We start from the raw sequence: 20880 nt of genomic DNA on the forward strand, positions 1-20880 counted from the left end.
ATTTCCATCACAACTTGAATGTCCATCACAACTTGGTGTCAGAAGTGTGATTCCTCGAGTGATCGCCGGAGACGATGACGTGGACGGTGATTGGCCTCCTAGATAACTCCAGGCCCAACTCCTGAACTTAGAGACGAGGGGACTCTCCACAGTCGACTCTGGTCGTCATCGCTGGAATTCCACAAACGAAATTCAATTCATAAATCAGGTATCTGAAGTAATTTAATTTATTTTTTTTGAAAAGTTAAAATCTGCCAAACAACCCATTTTATCCAAGACTGACTGTTCAATGATAAGCCTTTTTAGTTGTTTTGTGACTTAAACGAAAACTAACCCTTACAGAGACGTCTGTTTTGTAGTGTAATGTAATCCTGTAATTTTGCCACCAATTTATGCCCACGGTCTGCTTGCCCTCAAAATGTCACCAGGAGACTTTGCAAAAATTTCCACAGCATGCGCTGGCACTGAGCATGTTTCTCATCAGAACTATGAACACGGCGACAATGATGGTTATCGTAACGCCATTGTGGCCCGTGGCACTGCTGTGGCCAGGCCGGGACTGGCCATCGGGAGCACCGGGAAGAGTCCCAGGGGCTCGGCTTGTGGATTTTTCACAGTTCACCACAGCGACCAACCTCTCATGAATGGCATTTGTGACATATCTGACAATGATAGCTCACTGGTCCTTTGATGTGACCTCTTGGGTTGTATCCATTTGAACTGAAAAAATTCCTGCCTCTCTAACTTCATCTGCAATCGTGTCCTTTATCACCTGGCTGAGAACATCCACAACTTTACCAACAATGTCCTTTGAAAGTAGAGTCACAAGAGAACATCTACCTTTTGCACCAGTGTCATGAAGCTTCTTGCTTTGCTCAATACAACTCCTAATGTGCTGTTGAAGGCACAGATCATACAGGCTCAAAAGTATGACCAACCCTAGAAAGTTGCCATGATTGACTGCAGTATTTTCTAGAGTATAAGCAGCCTCTGCAACTAAGTCCACATTTGCCTATGACTTTTTATTTGTGGGTTGCTGAGGATGGTAATGGAGAACGTGTTTAAATCCTGTGGTTGAGGATGAGCAAAATAATCAAAATGATCGGTCTCCTCGTCTACATAAGCATCTGTCTGTACCTCTGGGATCTTCTGCTGGCCTGCTGTTGTCTCACTGGATACTGTCTCTTTATCTCCTCTATCAGCATCGGACTCCCCTGTATTGCATGGCATTAAAAACACAGAAGGGCATAGACACTGTGATGTCATGACCGCAGATAGGAACTCTTGATTAAACAACTTTAACCTATTATTTATTCAATCATTTTACTCTAATGCATTTATGCGGCACAATGAATTCTGTGTAGCGTAAATCTAAATCTATAGCCTAATGTTGACACCATTCTGAATATCTTGATATCATATAGAATCTATAGCCACTCCTGCTCTATGTGTGTTTTATCTAATCTTACATGAAATAACTTTAATTTATATAGTTCACTCTGTTACTCTACCTGTCCATTCTGCAGCCATGGCCTCCGGCTCCTCGTCATTTTCAGCAGGGGACTGGCTTATCTGTTGCTCAGAGGCTACAAGAAAAATCATGAAGAGGTAATTTTACTGTATACACAGATCAAGTTTGAGGTTGTTGTTTTTTTTTTAGCAATATTTGCTTAATATTAGCAAATTCTGTGATTCACTATGGGCGATACAAATAGGCTAATATTTAAGCCTAAAATGTTAATGAATGTTATAATTACACTGCTAATCATTAGGCCTATATCTCTCTTTACCAGCTGCCACCTGGGTCTGTCCTCTTGAAAACATTTCTGTGGTTTGGCACATTTGGCAGCGCCCTCCTCCAATGACCCTTTTTCTCTTGAACCTGGCCTCTTCAGCACCTCCCGGCCTCTCTCTACCATCCGTCCTCGCTGACGCTCGTCGACACGGTGGAGCTGGCGGTACCTTAGAAGCTATATGGACCCAACCAACTCTATCTGGGAGGAGGGGGGAAATCCCTCAGATGGTACAACTCATCTGCTGCGCGGTCAGGCAGAGGCTGCGCTGTGAACTTTGAAGTGAACTAACGGGACAATTGTCAGTTGTATTTTTCGACCGGCCCCAAAGTGAAGTGAAGCGGCCCACCGGGAATCCGCCCGAATCTCCCGATCACCCAATCCGCCCCTGCTCAGCAGCTCTCTCTCTCTTTCTCCCTCTGTCACTCTGCCCCACAGGTACACAAGCGAATAACAGAGCGAGGGGGAGTAGGGGGAGGGGGATTTGTTTATTCAAAGTTCGGTGAATGCTCGACTCAGTACACGGAACCCTGAACGGCTGAACCGGATAATCAGCTGTTGCCGTGATTGTCATGAACACGCTGTTGTTGTGATTGGCAGCGTGTCTTACGTTGCTGCTCCTCAGCACTGATTTGATCAGCTGTTTATTAAAATCAACACTCAAAGTAATGTGTCCAAACTCAACACTGCACTTTATTGTATATGACTGGCTGACAGTCTGAAAATCAACTTAATTTTTTTGAAGAACACAAAACATGGTAGTGGAAATTAAAGGAAAATCATAATACAGACAGAATTATGCAAATAATTTAGTTTTTTAAAAGAAGCTACTTCCCCTCTTTTATGCAATAGTATGTGGGTGGGGGTCAGTGTCCATACAACACATATATAGGTTGTAAGGATATTTATAGTGTTGATCATCATTGAAATCCTGTGTTTATGATGAAATTATTTACTACAGCACAATTGTTTACTAATACAGTATAAAGTTCTTATATACTGTATCTAGCCTCTTAAATTTGTGTCAAAGTTCACCAGATTGATGGATTTAACTTTGAAATGTACAAAATGGCCCCCCTCCAGGATCTGATATACACCCACATTGGTGTCTCGCAATCCTCTGGGAAACACTTATGGAAATCTGCCAAAATAAAATATAAAAAGGGCCTCCACTTAAAAAGTGGCCTGGCTGGGGGCTATATTTCCCGGACTGAATGATTGTCCCGGTGCCTACAACAATGAGGGCGCGGAGCGACATGATGGGCGTGGCCGTGGTGTATGGAGAGGCTGTGGCAGATTCTGAACAGGCCACGGTTGCCGAATTTTCAGAAGAATCGGTGGCCGCTCCCCCAACACAGCCATTGACGTTTGCTTCAAGTGTGGCAAGACTGGACACTGGGCCCGCGAGTGCCCCAACAAAAAGACACCAATCACGCCCATACAATCATATATGCTTCGCCTCACAACAATGGCAACGGCGAATATGCCGCCTGTAGCTGATTTCATGTCTCCTCTGAATTTGCATTGCATGTCACATGTGTCTGAAGGTCCAGACACACAGTTTGAGGAACTCTGGTTTGCTTCCACCATGATAGGCTATTTTCAATACCCTTTATGACGTGAAGCACAGGAAGGGATTAAACCTGTTTTTGAATCACTTTTGGAAGCCAGTGTAATTTGGCCCTGTGATGACTCACCTGTACGCACTCCTATCCTCCCTGTTAAGAAAATCTGAGATCATGTTCTGATCTCCCATCTGAGTGGCGTTTTGTTCAGGCTTGTTGAAAGCTGTAAATGCTGCAGTTCAGCCACGCGCACCAAATGTTCCTAACCCATATAACATTCTCTCGCAAGTTCCCTCTAATGCTCAGTGGTTTTCTGTTTTTGACCTCTCTAATGCTTTTTTCAGTGTCCCTGTTCACCCAGACAGTCAATTCTGGTTTGCATCCACGTTTGATGGGAAGAGCTACACTTTCATTTGCCTCTGTCAGGGCTATTGTGAGTCTCCCACCATTTACAACCAATCCCTTAAAAGCCTTGATTCCCTTGTGGTCACTCCAGGTACTGCACTCCTACAATATGTAGATGATCTCCTAATCTCCTGTTCTGCATCGGTTTGGGCTAATTTATAATTATCAAAGATAATTATGAATTATGAAAATCAATAGAGCTTATTAATCAATGTTAATAGAATAGGGTGGCGACCTGTCCAGGCTGTACCCCGCCTCTCGCCCAATGTTAGCTGGGATTGGCTCCAGCGCCCCCCGCGACCCTTAAATGGATAAAGCGGTAGACGATGAATGAATGAATAGCAACGGCGCACCACCTGGAAACCGGGACCAATAACCAAATCGTTAATTCAGTCTCAAGAATTAAAGGTGCTCACTCAAAATGTTCATATCTGTAGATATGAACATTTATGGAGTGAACTGAAGGTGTGAATTCGAGCACTGACTCTTCTATCACAATGTACATGCAAATAACACAAAACAACTTCTCTTTAAAGTATAACAGCATTTATTAACTTTAGCAATATCAATTTACAATCAATGCTACTTTTTATCAATAAATGTCTATTACAAGCTAAGCTACCAATCATATATCATATGCTCATCATGTGAAAAGAGAACAACAAGCGAGCGTGTGTGAGCGTGTGTGAGTGGGTGTGTGTGTGTGCGTGTGTGTGAGCAAGTGTGTGCACAGGCGTGTGCCCGTGAAAGGGGGAGGAGGAACAAGATGGCGGACGTGACCTGGGACGTCACATGGCGACAGAGAAAGGTGGGGCTTGAGACCTCAAGTTAAATGGAGAGATCGGGACGAAGTTAACTTCGGACCAGAATCTCTCCAGCACCCATGAGTGTGTGTAAATGTTTGTTAGTAGGAAAGCAAAGGGAAAGCGATCAAAGCAGCAGTAAGGCTCAGGCAATGATGACTGAGGTCCAGCACCTGGTCTGGGACGTAGGGGCGCAGCGGCTCAGCTTGTGAGCCGGCGCAGCGGCTCAGCTTGTGAGCCGGCGCGTCTCTGGTCTTTAAACAGACGACAGCGTGCTGAGTTCAGACATGATGGCAGAGCAACACACAATAGTCCGACGTGGTCGGACACAAATCACAGTCAAGCAACACTGATAATAACGCGGTTATTATAGCAGCAATAAACGGGACACAGAGGTCCGGTACAAACTTCACAACAATACACAGTAAGTTAACTTACTGAAACACACATAAATAATCTACGTTCTGCCCAGAGCTAAAGCCTCTTACTGTACTCCTTGCGGGGGAACAAGCGTGTGTGGTCCGTCCTCGGATGCGGCGATGCGCGAGGCGGGAGCCGCGGCGCTTCCTAGCGACTGGCGGCGGGGTGCGCGGTCCTCCAGGGTTCGGATCGGACCGGCGGTTGACTCGGTTGAAAGACTGTGGGTTCAGATCTTTCCTTCTGCAGGAATCAATAGACAGAGTGTTCCGTCTCGGCGGCTCTTGTCTCGGTACCAGCGCGTACCTGTGCGTTTCCAAACGCGCACAAGGAAGAGGAAAAAAAATAAGCTAATTGCGATTCGTCCGGCGAAGTCGGGAATTCTGGGGCCTGGTTCAGCTGTGTGCACGGTCACTTCTTCTGGGTTCTAGAGTGATCGTTGCGGTGGATGAAGTCTAGATTTAGAAGTGGTTGCCTCCTTTGTAGGTCAGAGGAACCCACCAGATCAAAGTGGGTTTCTTTCCTGGAGAGAGATGTTTGGTGGGCATTGCAATGTTTTATAGAGTCTGTGACGTTGCGGGACCCCTCGCGGTGACGTGCGGGTCTCTGCCAATGAGGGATGCCCTCATTGGGACGCCCTCAGGTGGGAGATGCGGGGTCTCCGCAGGTCGCCGCTGGGGTCCAGGGGTCTTGGCGTTCCCTTTCTTCAGAAGACCATGCGGTCAGACTTCTGAGATAACATGTAGGCCGAGATTGTCCTATACCCATGGTGCTCGTGCACAACACTCCTCTCCCACCAAAGATCAGTGTGAAACCAACACTGTTCTACTACTCAAACCTTTGGCTCAACAAGGGCACAAAGCCAGCTTGTCTAAATTACAGTTTACCGTTAAGAAAATAACCTTCCTGGGTCAGAAGATTTCTGGAGACGGAAAAACCCTGTCTCCCACACGGTCAGATGCCATCTGTTCCACTTCCGCAGACCAAGAAACAAATGCTGTCGTTCCTAGGTATGTGCTCCTATTGTCGATGTTTCATTCCAAACAACGCTTCATTAGACAAGCCCCTTCGTGATCTCATGTCCGGAATAACTCATGCACATGCACAACTGACTTGGACTTCTGAAGCTACTCAAGTATTTTCTGAAATGAAACAGGCACTGGCCTCTACCCCGACTATAGGATTGCCTGACTCGACCAGGCCATTTACACAGACTGTTGAGGAAAAGAGTGGTTGTATGACTTCTGTTCTCTTGCAAGACCACGGTGGTCGTCTTAGACCATTGGCCTACTTTTCTGCCAAACTTGATCATGTTGCAGCAGGTCTTCTTGTCTGCCTCCGAGTTGTGGCTGCGGCTGAGAAGGCAGTGACGGCCTCCACGGACCTGGCTTCGCCCCTTTGACACTGTTAGTCCATCCAGCACCTGGTCTGGGACGTAGGGGCGCAGCGGCTCAGCTTGTGAGCCGGCGCAGCGGCTCAGCTTGTGAGCCGGCGCGTCTCTGGTCTTTAAACAGACGACAGCGTGCTGAGTTCAGACATGATGGCAGAGCAACACACAATAGTCCGACGTGGTCGGACACAAATCACAGTCAAGCAACACTGATAATAACGCGGTTATTATAGCAGCAATAAACGGGACACAGAGGTCCGGTACAAACTTCACAACAATACACAGTAAGTTAACTTACTGAAACACACATAAATAATCTACGTTCTGCCCAGAGCTAAAGCCTCTTACTGTACTCCTTGCGGGGGAACAAGCGTGTGTGGTCCGTCCTCAGATGCGGCGATGCGCGAGGCGGGAGCCGCGGCGCTTCCTAGCGACTGGCGGCGGGGTGCGCGGTCCTCCAGGGTTCGGATCGGACCGGCGGTTGACTCGGTTGAAAGACTGTGGGTTCAGATCTTTCCTTCTGCAGGAATCAATAGACAGAGTGTTCCGTCTCGGCGGCTCTTGTCTCGGTACCAGCGCGTACCTGTGCGTTTCCAAACGCGCACAAGGAAGAGGAAAAAAAATAAGCTAATTGCGATTCGTCCGGCGAAGTCGGGAATTCTGGGGCCTGGTTCAGCTGTGTGCACGGTCACTTCTTCTGGGTTCTAGAGTGATCGTTGCGGTGGATGAAGTCTAGATTTAGAAGTGGTTGCCTCCTTTGTAGGTCAGAGGAACCCACCAGATCAAAGTGGGTTTCTTTCCTGGAGAGAGATGTTTGGTGGGCATTGCAATGTTTTATAGAGTCTGTGACGTTGCGGGACCCCTCGCGGTGACGTGCGGGTCTCTGCCAATGAGGGATGCCCTCATTGGGACGCCCTCAGGTGGGAGATGCGGGGTCTCCGCAGGTCGCCGCTGGGGTCCAGGGGTCTTGGCGTTCCCTTTCTTCAGAAGACCATGCGGTCAGACTTCTGAGATAACATGTAGGCCGAGATTGTCCTATACCCATGGTGCTCGTGCACAACACTCCTCTCCCACCAAAGATCAGTGTGAAACCAACACTGTTCTACTACTCAAACCTTTGGCTCAACAAGGGCACAAAGCCAGCTTGTCTAAATTACAGTTTACCGTTAAGAAAATAACCTTCCTGGGTCAGAAGATTTCTGGAGACGGAAAAACCCTGTCTCCCACACGGTCAGATGCCATCTGTTCCACTTCCGCAGACCAAGAAACAAATGCTGTCGTTCCTAGGTATGTGCTCCTATTGTCGATGTTTCATTCCAAACAACGCTTCATTAGACAAGCCCCTTCGTGATCTCATGTCCGGAATAACTCATGCACATGCACAACTGACTTGGACTTCTGAAGCTACTCAAGTATTTTCTGAAATGAAACAGGCACTGGCCTCTACCCCGACTATAGGATTGCCTGACTCGACCAGGCCATTTACACAGACTGTTGAGGAAAAGAGTGGTTGTATGACTTCTGTTCTCTTGCAAGACCACGGTGGTCGTCTTAGACCATTGGCCTACTTTTCTGCCAAACTTGATCATGTTGCAGCAGGTCTTCTTGTCTGCCTCCGAGTTGTGGCTGCGGCTGAGAAGGCAGTGACGGCCTCCACGGACCTGGCTTCGCCCCTTTGACACTGTTAGTCCATCATGCGGTTTACTTCTCCTTTTAGAGCAGAAAACCTTGCATCTGTCTGCTTCAAGATGGCTGCATTATCATTCTGTTCTATTTGAGCTTCCAAATGTCACTGTGAAAAGATGTACCACTCTTAACCTTGCCACATTGCTCCCTCTGCCGGAGGATGGCGAACCACACAATTGTGTGGCTGCAGTGGATGTCATGTGTTCCCCTCGGCCTGACCTTTCCGATACACCTATCTCTAACCCGTATATGGTTATTTTTGTTGATGGTTCAGCTTTCCGAGACACAGATACACGTGAGAACCGTGTGGGTTTTGCCCTGTGTTCATCTCATTCTGTGCTCTCATCTAGTTCTCTGCCTTGACACTTATCTGCCCAAACAGCAGAAATTGTGGCTTTAACTGAAGCTTGTACTCTTGGCATTGGTAAATGCGTTAATATTTACACTGACTCTCGCTATGCCTTTGTGGTTGTTCATGATTTTGGCACTTTGTGGAAACAACGTCACTTCCTCACCTCATCAGGTGCCCCATATCCAACAGCACCCAAGTGTCTGACCTTCTTCAGGCCATTCTCCTTTCCTCCTCCATTGCGGTTTGTAAATGTGCAGCACACACACAGGGCAAAGACCCTGTCTCTACAGGAAAAGCTCGAGTGAATGGGGCAGCGAAGGCTGCTGCATTTCACCCTGCCCCCACGTCACAGATGATGGTTTCACTTCCTGTTGTCACTCTTCCCTTTGACCCACGTTAATCTTTGACTGCCATGCAGTCCTTTGCTACTCCTGATGAGAGGCGTCTCTGGCACTCCTCTGGTGCTGTGTTCACTTCTGACAAAATCTGGCTTGGACCTGATGACAAACCTCGTCTCCCTAAACACTTCCCATTTCGCCAAATTGACTCATGGGTTAGACCATGTGTCAATAGGGGCAATGTTGACCGAAATAATAAAACCATGGTTCACCAAAGGCTTCAGCAAAAAATAATGTCAGTCATGCATGACATGCACCACTAACAATGTTAGCCGCACTAAACCAGTTCCACCAGCAGCACACCCACCACTAGAGCGACCTTTTGAACAGGTAATCATGAATTTCACTGAACTGACACCAGCAAATGGTAAAAAGTATTGCCTGGTAATGGTTGACATGTGGTCAAAATGGGTCGAAGTGTTCCCAGCAAAACATGATAGCAGTCAAACTGTAGCTAAAGCATTGTGAGATAGGTCCACGATGTGGGATCCCGGCGAAGCTATCCAGTGACTATGGCTCCCATTTTGTGAATGAAGCAATAGCACAGATGAGATCATTCTTGGGAACAGATGTCAAAACACATTGCTGCTATCACCCATCCAGTGGTGGTGCGGTGAAAAGGGAGAATGGCACCATAAAGACTAAACTCTCAAAGTGCTGCGAGGAGATAGGTCTCTCATGCGTGCAGGCCCTCCCAATTGTACTAATGTACATGTGGATGATACAAAGAGCCAGAGTTTGCCTTAGCTCCTTTGAGATTTAGTTCGGCCACCCTCCAGGGTTGGACAAAGACCCCCCTAGCAGACCACTCCCATCTACATCACTGTGTGAGGATTCAATGAACAATATTGCATAACTTTGTCTGCTCTCCTCTCCCAAGTGTCTGTAAAGGTCAAGGACGCGCTACCGCGGCTTCAGGACCCCTTCACCTGCTCACTCCAGGGGACTGGGTGGTGATCAAAGATATCCGACAAAAGCATTGGAAGTCCAAACGGTGGCAAGGCCCCTTCCATGTCCTCCTCAAGACTCACACAGCCATCAAAATCGCTGAACGAGCAACCTGGGTTCATGAGAGCCACTGCAAGAAAGTCCTGACGCCACCAACACCTGAACCTACAAACAGCTGTGATAGAAGCGGAACGTGCAACCTGGATCCACGCTAGCCACTGCAAAAGAGTCACGGCACCTACTGAGAGACTGGACAACGCTGACTTCGCAGGTGACATACCTACAACCAAAAAAAGGTACCAGCACATTACAAGCCATGCGCACGTGTCCGACGCTGACCCAACACTTATCTTGCGACGAGATCTCACAGATATATACAGTATATATATTTATATAAATTAATAGTTTTATTGTGTGATTTAATATGATTAAATATTATGAAATGGGGGTAACAAAGAATTTGATGTACCAGACAGTTGCTGTCTGTGGTTTTCACTTCCGCGGTGTGCCAGACAGCTGCCGTCTGTGGGTTTTGCTTCTGCAGTTTAGAGCAAACAACGCCTTGTATGGAAAACCTTCTATGTGATGCAGATACAGCGGGGAAAATAAGTATTGACCGCGTCAACATTTTTCTCAGTAATTATATTTCTGATGGGGCTATTGACATGAAATTGTCACTAGATATCAGCTAACAGCCCAAGTAATCCACACGTACAAAGAAATCAAAACATAAATGTCCATGAAGATTTCTGACAGAGGAGTCAAAAGAATAATCAGAAGAGTTGTCCAAGAGCCAAGGACCACCAGGGAGAGCTTCAGAAAGACCTGGAATTAGCAGGAACAGTTGTTTTGAAGAAAACAATAAGTAATGCACTCAACCGCGCAAGACTCCATTGTTGAAGAAAAAGTGTGGTGAAGGTCGTTTAAAGTTTGCTGCACAACATTTGGACAAGCCTATGAAATACTGGGAGAATATATTGTGGTCAGATGAGACCAAAATTAAACTCTTTGGATGTCATAACACACCCTGTTTGGAGGAGAAATGGGACTGCCCAACACGCCAAAAACACTATACCAACAGTTAAGTTTGGAGGTGGGAACATGTTTTTCAGCATATGGTACTGGCAGACTTCTTATAATTGAAGGAAGGATGAATTGAGAAATGTACAGAGACATTCTTGACAAGAATCTGCTGCCATCCACAAGGATGCTGAAGATGAAACGAGGGTGGACAGTTCAGCAAGACAATGATCCCAAACACACAGCCAAGGAAAATCTCAATTGGTTTCAGAGAAAGAAAATAAAGCTGCTATGGTCCAGTCAATCACCCGACTTGAATCCAGTTGAAAATCTATGGAAAGAACTGAAGATCAGAGTTCATAGAAGAGGCCCCTAGAACCTTCAAGATTTGAAGACAGTTTGTGTGGAAGAATGGGCCAAAATCACACCTGAGCAATGCATGCGACTAGTTTCGCCATACAGGAGGCGTATGGAACCTGTCATTACCAACAAAGGCTTTTCTATAAGTATTAAATAAATTTCAGTAAGCGTGTTCAATACTTATTTCATGTGTCATTTCACTTTATCACACATAACTTAATGCATGGACATATATGTTTTGATTTCTTTGTATGTGTGGATTACTTGGGTTGTTACCGACATCTGGTGACAATTTCATGACCCCATCAATAGCCCCATCACAAATATATTTACGAAGAAAAATTTGGATTTTTTTTAATTTTCCCCGCTGTAACTAACTTGTGACAAACAGTTGGTCCACACCTATGCATGCACCGCCCTACTGAGAGTATAACTGTCCTCCTCTCTCGCCATTCTGCCAAGATTTCACCAAGCATCACTTTGTGCATGTTGTTTCTCCCTCCTGAAAGATCAATAAAACCAACACAAGAGTGAAATCTGTCGATTTTCTGATCAACAAAAAATGTAGGTCTTTTTTAAGACCCACTCATTATAACATGAGTATGGCCTACTGATAGCACAACCCTGTACTGCAGTGACTAGAAACAAGTGCAACTTGGCTAAAAGTATTGACCACTAGCCAGTAATATACAGACCAGAGAGAGTAGTCACATATTCACAGGGCTGCATAATGAACATCATAAGTATAAGCTGAACATTATGGACTTGTTGAGACATCTCTCAGCCATTACAAATTTTGTGCCAGGAAAACCAGACGGTCCACAGCATCTGGTTTGAGTGCAGCCCTCTGGCTGTTGTGCATTGATGCACTTTAGTCATCACATTTTGCCCCTATTGTTGCTTTGATGGACTTATTTTCCTTGAATTTGACTTACAGATAATAGATTACCTTTATTAATCCGAAACTGGAAAATTCCGGTGTTACAGCAGTAGGTATCTTGTCACACAACACACCTTACAAAATATTTAAAAATATGACCAATACAAACTTTAAAATATAAAGAAAAAATATATGAACTGCAAAAGTATGAGGAATATAAATATAAAGAATGTCCATAATATAAGTGCAAGTGTGTAATAAGTTACCAGTAATGTGCATAAGAAGATGACATGAAGGTCAAAATGTGCTGGGATCTGTGTTAAGTCCAGAGTGTCTTTGTCAGACAGAGGTGATGCGTTGTACAGTCTAATAGCTCGTGGAAGGAAAGATTTCCGATAAGAACCGGAATCGATAAGCAGAATCGGAAACAATTAAATTCAAAAGATAACCCTAATCCTAGAAGACAAACTGCCATTGTTTTTTCCCCACTTCGGAGGGAGGGTGGACAGTATATATGGTATAGAAACTACACAGGTATGAATCTGTCCTATGGTATGAGGTTTGAGAAGTGTTTACCCTACATGCATTCAGCAGGATTTTCACCCCCGCTGCTAAATTATTATTATTAATTTTATTTTTAGCGAGAGGAGATTGGGCTCCATTTTATCTATGGATGGGAACAGAAACCCCTAATTTAACGGCCCTGGGGCCAAATTATGAAACGCCGCAGTATCAATAAGCCCAGAAGTTATCGGTGCTGCCAACAGTTTTAAAGAAATTCATTCATTCGTCTATGATGAATTGTCATCATAGACAATCCTGAATCTCTGTGTCAGAGCCTGTACTGTGGAGGCAGCATGGCCAGCTCTCACAGCCCAACACACGCAGAAACACTCACCTGATCCGATGTGACAATGGTTGTGTAACAAACTTTTTGCAAGTAATGGCAGTAACACAAGCGATCTGTCGAAACATTTGAAAATGAAAGAACATCTAAACCTGAAGACCCTTGTTATTGTACAGCATTAAAAAAGCCCTATTCTCCTATTATTTTAAATATGGTCTATAATGTAGTATATTACAGTTAAGAGTTCAGTAATATCTGCCATGCAGTTGCCATTCCAGTGTTTTACATTTATATAAAAAATGTAACAAAAAATGATATACCGTGATGTATACAGTTATTGTCCGTGCTTTAAGTTGTACCACCCAGCTCCAGACTGGACTGGTTTAAGTTAATTGACATTATGCTGGTCTGGCAGCAAGTCCTAACATTGACTAATGTCAGCTATTGTAGCTAGTGTTTGTGGAAAAACAACGGATGTGAGAAACAGATTTACAGTGGGTTTTCACTAGCTGCTGGTATTGAGGGAGTGAAATGTCCACATGGGTGCTGGTCCTTAAATTAAATAATTAATTTGGGTTAGTTGCGGGTGTATTATTTAAGAGTTCACCTGGATTTGGAAGGCGTCAGAGCCGAAACGTGCATCTCTAGTGTGTACTCACTTTGGAGGTGAAGAATCCAGGAGTGTCTGTTTTCTTAGCTAGATGACCCATTCTGCAGCAGGTAATGTCAGTGCTAATAACAGAGAACCAGGTCATTATTTCCACTAAAGATTCATCATGATTTTTTTATATGATAGCATAATTTCATATTAATCACTCACTTCAATTACACCAGTGCCTATCTTTATGACATATGGTCCACAAATCACTGAGCATTAGCAGCACCACTTGCCTCCAAACTGAAATACAAAAATGGCAAACAAAGTGTTAAACATATCAACAACAACGGAGCCTGACAACACTGCTGTTTCTAAAATTGATTCATGCAGCCACCCTTAGTTTTATAAACTAATAACTATGGTCCTACCTTGTAGTGGTCAGAGTCTATTAGTAGCACAGTGTCCAGTGCTGCCAGCCTTATCAGCTGTGTGTTCATCAGCTTTTTTGTATGTTGTCTCTGCTTCTCTGGCAGGTCGTCAATGGAGCAAGGTACGTTGCAAAAAAAGGGGAAAAATCAATAGTAATTTAAATATAAGTCACGTCTGCTGCTATTAAGTATTCTCAAATCCATGAACAATAGAAGATACCAATGCTGGGATCTTCTATCCCATTTTTAGCACCGGTGGGATAAAGGATCCCACTTTTTTATGTGAAAGAAGCACATAAAACAATAAAGAACAGTCTCGATAGTACACCAATAAAACATAACATGTCTAGTCATCAATAGAATTTCTTAAATCAATTTAACTTTCCGTTTCAGTAGCATAGCCCACGTTAGCATTTAAGCTATCAGACATTTATTGCTAACATTATTAGCATAAGTCAATGGAAATTAACATAGCGAAAATTAGCATCCCGGCTACAGTACATTGTCTCAACTACACTTCAAGCTAAATACTGACTCACCAGTAAAATTACACGACCTTGGGACACAGCATCAGGCCTCGGACAGTATGAATCACCAAAACATTACATAAAAATGAGTTACTCAATTGTTTAGCTGAGTTTCTTAACACTTCAGTTAACACATCTCGCTCTCATCAGAGGTTGAGCTAAGACTGTCATTATGCCCTTCACTTTCACTAGCGTAACCAGTCCGTGGAGTGTCGGTTGGCGGGTTTAGGCTTTTTGATTGGCTAAAGTGAAAGAGAATTTTAATTCATTGGCTATTTGCCAAGCTTATCAACAAAACACTTTCTTCTCACCAGTTTAACAATTTTAAACATTTACATTTGTAAAATTGAAATCATTTTTATTTCAGGGTAAACCGAACTTTACATTTAACTACTCTGGGTCTGGGCAACATAATCATTGTTACAAAATGAAATTCACCATCCGAATATCCTGCTGAGAGCCTGTCTGTCTGGGGAGTACCGGGTCACAGCTGCAAGTCGTTAAAATAACGGACGGCACTACCCGTGATTACCTTTCACCTGGAAATTGACGGCATATTTAAATGTATGAATAGTGGCTGTGTCCGAAATTACCCACTGATTCACTATCCCCAACTCACCTGGAAAAGGCTTTAATAGAAAAATCCTGATGTTATACATGTATATAAATATTTATGTATTAAAAAAACAGGATGGCTGCATCACTTCCTAACGTTTTCAGTACTTTAGTATAATGTTTGTTTTCAATCAGCCCGGACATAAACTGACAGTTTATCGTCATGAGTCACAACTAAATGAGAAGCGAGTGCGCAGCTGCAGCAGCACCCACACGGCATGCTGCGCTTGCACTTCCACAACATGTGAGAGAAGGATAATGACATAAAGGAAACAAACAAACTGTTGTTTGCTCGTGTAGCAGACTGGTGTGGTGCTACTTTTCATTTGTAGATAGAACTACAACAAGATGTGCACCATTTGATACAACAATGTGCCACAAAATACAAGTGACCTCTTCCAACATCTAAAAGCAATGCAATCCGAAAGTCATAAGGAGGCTGAGCAAAAGCTTATATGTGCACTGTGTGCCACCAGAAGTGACATCAAAATGACATCACCGCGGCCGTGCAGACGGACCGATGCGTCAAGCATAAATCCAGCTTAACACATCTGTCATAACGCGTTAATAAAGTGTGTTCAATTTATTTATAACTCGCCCATTTATATTATATTAACGTTTGAAATTCTGCATAATTAGGGGCATGGATACTTAAGTGACAGGTGACGCCACTATTTGTTAGCCGCTCGGTGGTGGCTAGCCGCTGGCAGCGCTTGGTGTCCCCTGAGCTAATCACCGGTCAGTGAACGTGACTTCTCGACTGTGGTGTTGAAGCCTTGCGGAGAACATTTCAAGCAAATACCAGATGAATAATACGCCTGCTCTGCGGACAGTTTACCCAACAGAGAAGTCCAAGAAGCTTGCGCTCCTGTCCTTTCGGTAGGTATAATGATAGTATTGTTCTGTGTTTGCAGTAATTAGCGGGTGTCTGCACTTGGTACCTGTTTTGTTAGCATAGCTCGCTAAAGCGCTCATTAGCCAGCTAGCCTGGGGTTAGCCTCGAGCAAGACTCCCAGCTATGCTGACGAGGCTAGCGGGATCAATACAACACGACACCGACATGAGCCTGTAAAAAAGCGTCTGCCTGTAATTATTTATATGTCTATATGCAATTCTTACTTTTAACTGATGCCCAAGATTGTGGACGGAATTGTACGTCCGAACCTCAACCCAAAGGAGACTTGCTATTCTATGGCAGACAAAGCATGTCTGACTGTCAAGTGCACCTTGGACTCCATAATGTAAAGCTCATTCTGGAAACTGCAAGACCTTGTGGATGGAGAGGGTGAAGGGCACAAAAAGCAGAATAACATACTGGTATATTGCTATGCTGCACTTCAATTTTGAGGTTAATCACAATGCAGGAAAATAGAGCTCTCTATATCTAGAGCTGTCTATTTTTCAACATACAGTGTTTGCTAAAAGTACTCAAAAGCACGTCATGTAAATGACATGGTTGTATCAAGTTCACATCTGTGTCAATGTTACTTTATTTTAATCCTCTCCCTACTTCCATTTTGATCCCATTACACATTGTTATTTGTCCTTCATGCAGATTTCATACTTACCTGCAAATCTTCCATCTAGAGAATCTGATTACATTTTTTCCTCTGTGTTCTTTTGTCTAGTTACATGCATGTGTGGTATGTAATTTACACGGCACATGTTGTTGTTGTATATATTATATATGAACTACATTTTTTGATATTTAAAAAAAATATTTGTGATCCAAATTTTTTTTATATTGCTGGAGCTTCAAGAGCTACCAACAAAATGTTTTTGTACAATCACAATAAAGCCTATGATGGGGGAGATACAGCTTTATATATATAGCGATTGTTGTTGATAGATGCAAATTTTTTGTTTTATTTTCCCTTGTGTTTCAGAGTACATCAGACCAATCGGCAACACCCATGTTCCACGGTTTAAATAACCATGTCTATTGGAGTGCAACCTCTTCAACCTCTGGGCCTGACAAGGTGGCCAAGTGGACTTCACTGTTTAACCACATTCAAAACATCCATGGGCATGAAGACCCCCTCTTCCCCAAAGACAAAGAAGCATGAAGCCACCACAAACCCTGTTAAAACAGAACCTACATTCATTAAGTTGTAAAACACTATTTTATTATTACATAATAACACAATAACAAATTCAAATGAATAATAAATAATTCTGAACATTTTAAGTAAACAACAAAGGTGGATTCAGGAAAACACTAGAAAATGAACAATTGAATGAAATGTTTTACAGATTATGTGGGTGACTGTCATCCCAAAATGACAGGCCGTCAAAGTATGATGTGGTTGCTCGCCACATGTCAGGGAATTCAGTCAAGGGGCAGTCGGAATCTAACATACTGGTCAGCTTGATCAGGAAACTCCTGGCGGATGACGACCCTGTTGTGGCGTCCCACAGCACCAACTGCGAGGCATTATTGCAGTTGCAAATTGCTTCTACTGCTATATTTTTCTATATATGTATATTTCTGGTTTTCTTACATTTGCAAAAAATAAAGATATTTTTAAGGAAATACTTTTTCTCTTCATTTGTTCTGTGGATCCTGTCATATATTGAAAACTGTTTTTACTTATTTTATGCAGTTGTATCTCATAACATCTATTAAATTAGAAACTTACTGTTCTTCTGTTCTGCACCTCAGAGGACCGTAGTCCATTCTGTAGATGTTGTAGATGTTCTGCAGGGTGTATAATTTGAGGCAATTCGGCTCAAGGCCTACAGCTGAGAGGAATGGGGACCTGATTCATTCCTCTGAGAACCTAATAAGGAAAAAAGGATAAGCTTTACAAGATCTAATAGAGCAAATAATGATTGAGCCAGCAGCCCTGCATTAGAGAAATATTGATCCAAGGAGTAATGTGTGTTCCACTGTAAAAAAGGTAAATACAAATTTGTTGCTGAATAAAAAATGAATCTGCTCAACTTTTAGTTCAATTGATTTAAGCACTAATCAAAACAAACTAGATAACAAGCTTTATTTTTTAGAAGGATAACTTTATTTCCCAACATAAGCAACGTTAGTCTGATTCAATAAAAATTGTTATTTGTCGAGCCATGCTTCTCTGTCTCTCTCTGCCTGTCGCCCCCCCTCCCACTCCCTCCCGACAGGAGACATGACGCTCATACCACAGTTTGGTGTGAGCTTCTGTTGTTGTTACCAGGTATTTGGCAACATGATTTGCTAACAGACCTACCGTTCGTATTTCTTTGCGGCAGACATTTCCCACTGTGAGTTTCTGCTGCAGTGTCCACACGTTTCCATGACTACAGTAACATGCACTTCAGTCATTTAGAAGAAGTACAAAGTAACAATGTGACATAGCACTCTGAACCATCCTGCTCCAGTCTCGGTTGAAAAGCGTCAGGCTTGTTCTTCCGCTCCCTGTCAGTGTCAGACTCGGGATTAAACTGGTACGGTTGAAAATTTGCCATCTGCTTTTTAGCTTCTCCGTGAGCCGGACGGTTCGGAAGTCTGTGTCTGGGGAAGAGGCGTGACATTTCGTACACGCCCTGAATGCGGTTGACCAATCACAACAGACTGGGTCAACTGGCCAATCAGATGCGCCTGAGCTTTTTTTTGCGGGGAGGCCTAGAGTAAATCCGAGCATGACAGGCAGAGGGTGAAAAGCGGTGAAAAGAGCCGCTGGAGGAACAGACAGTATGAGAACACTGAAGACTTTTCTGAACATTGTGGGGTTTCAAGTGGTAACCCTTTTTAAAAGTATGAACCTGAATATGAGTACAATATGAGACCTTTAACCCTTGTGTTGTCCTGGGGTCATTTTGGCGCCAAATCAAATCTTTTGCCGTCAAAATGTTTTTTATTCATCAAATGGTCAAAAATAATGGGGGTTGTTCGATACTATGCTCTTCAGAATTAAAATATTTTGGAGTAATTTGATTGAATTATGGGTGTTTTATTGAATTTAATAACTTCTGTTGTCCTCTGGGGTCAAAAAGACCCCGTAGCACAATGGTGCAGTGGTGCAATTGGGCAAATTGTCACACCATACTGCTTTCCACCAGATGAACAGATGGACCTGCAGGCATGTGTGGGTATGCTGATTCTCGCTGGCGTGTACTGATCCTGAAGTTAGACTTAAGGTGTAACACAGAATTGATTGACAATTTATACTTTATTCTTTAAATAACAGTCAAAGCAGGCGGGGTCATTTTTGTCCCCAGAGGACAAAGGGTGTATGGCTATCGGGAGGATATTACAAGGGTTAAACCTGTGTTCACGCCATTTTGCTTGCGTATCACATTTTCACTCTAACACCAGTATTGATCTTTGGATTTGTCCACTGACAATTACAATGTTTATTCAACCAAGATAGCTGATTTGCTGACAGACGGACAAAGGAGACATTCCTTTATGAATGCAAGGCAAGAAAAGCAAATCTAAAAAAGCTATGGAATTGCAGATGGCTGGTATGATACGATCTTCAGAGGTTAACATTATGGTATTTAATCAGGTGTCATGCCCCACCCACCATTTCAACCCAACCAATTTAGGACTAAAATTGGGCTTAGTCCATGTTGTTTGGGAGTAATGTCCGCTAAATAGAAATTAACTAAATCAGCTGTCATGCAATGTCTTTGGGGTGGGGTGGTGGTTGGGGACTGAAGTGGGTTTACCAGTTGGTAACTTTGCCCTTCTTGTCAAGTTTCTTTGTGACACCCTCTGCACTTGAGCTGAGGAAGATTTTTACACTATCACACTGCTGCCATTTGGTCTGCTGTAATTTGGCTTTAAATACTTTACCTAGACCCAGGAGCTGATAGTAGTCAGCATCCATTAATACGGTGTAGGCTTGAGATTTATCCCCTGGCTGTAAAAATATACTGTTGGAAACAGCAAATCACTGTCAAATTCAGTTTGAACAATGCTCTATATAGTGACAACAACAAAAAGGTTTCTAGGTTTTCAATATATGTAAAGAATTTTTTTTAAAAAAGGAAGGCGATATGATAAATGTCAATAAAAAAAAATGGTGTGGTCTTTCGCCTTCCAAAAATATATATATATATATAAAAAAAAAAAAGATTTATGGCCCAATTTTAAACATGAAAGTTAACTGTCTCCCATACAGTACAGTTATATGCAACTAAGAGGCAACAGCAAATATATTTTGTAGTTGACAGCGGTTGTCTTGATAATGTTAATGAGGCAACATGTGTTTTGAATGAATGAAGACTAGCACAAGTGGTATCACCAGGAGTTGGCTGGGGTGGATGACACCAGAGGATTTGCATCCTTGAGTCCAGTATGTGGTTGAGTTTAGGCAACCAATGCAGTTTGATTTAGTTTTGAAACTGTAGAGTCATGAGAGGCAGTCGAAGTAGGTGAGTGGGGTAGTGCATGAAACCATAGATAAAAAAGTGCAAAACTTCAACACAAAAGGTTTATTCTTTATCCAGGAATCTTTAACAGACAATTTTCAAAGTTTCAACATGAAGTGCTTAGTCCAAATTCAAAAAATCATAAAAGTTCAACTGAAAAACTCCAATCGAGGAAATTACTCTACCTCAAAAAGTATCAGCAAAATATCAACAAAACATAATCTTCAGAACAACCAAAATACATTCACCAAACGTCTCTGTTGCGGCACCTGTTTCTCTTTGCATCTCCTGCTCTCTCCAGGTGTTCTCCTGCCATCTTTTATTCCCCTGCTCTCCTGTAATCAGGTAGCTTAAGCACCTCCACCTGTTGGTCGTGTGAGGGGTTCTGGGATCCATAGTTTGGTGACTGGCACCCATATTGTGCACCCGCATCATGGGAAATGTAGTTTCCTTGATAGTGGCAATTTTGGGAGGTTTCGTCCAG

At 43.3% G+C, this 20880-nt stretch overlaps 2 long non-coding RNA genes across 2 annotated transcripts; one reads left to right on the forward strand and one right to left on the reverse strand.

The window, feature by feature from the left end:
• Window positions 1-37: 37 nt before the first annotated feature.
• On the reverse strand, window positions 38-18522 carry LOC118319870. Its single transcript, XR_004796134.2, has 8 exons — window positions 18248-18522; window positions 17672-17812; window positions 13891-13988; window positions 13685-13762; window positions 13524-13596; window positions 1512-1586; window positions 1138-1214; window positions 38-171 (listed from the first exon to the last, which is right to left on the reverse strand). It is a non-coding gene; the product is annotated as an uncharacterized LOC118319870 (long non-coding RNA).
• Window positions 70-2477, forward strand: LOC118319871. The gene is made up of 3 exons (XR_004796135.2): window positions 70-208; window positions 1527-1608; window positions 1794-2477. It is a non-coding gene; the product is annotated as an uncharacterized LOC118319871 (long non-coding RNA).
• Window positions 18523-20880: the final 2358 nt, after the last annotated feature.

This window comes from Scophthalmus maximus, chromosome 9, assembly GCF_022379125.1.
Source record: "Scophthalmus maximus strain ysfricsl-2021 chromosome 9, ASM2237912v1, whole genome shotgun sequence".
NCBI classification, from domain to species: Eukaryota; Metazoa; Chordata; class Actinopteri; order Pleuronectiformes; family Scophthalmidae; genus Scophthalmus; species Scophthalmus maximus.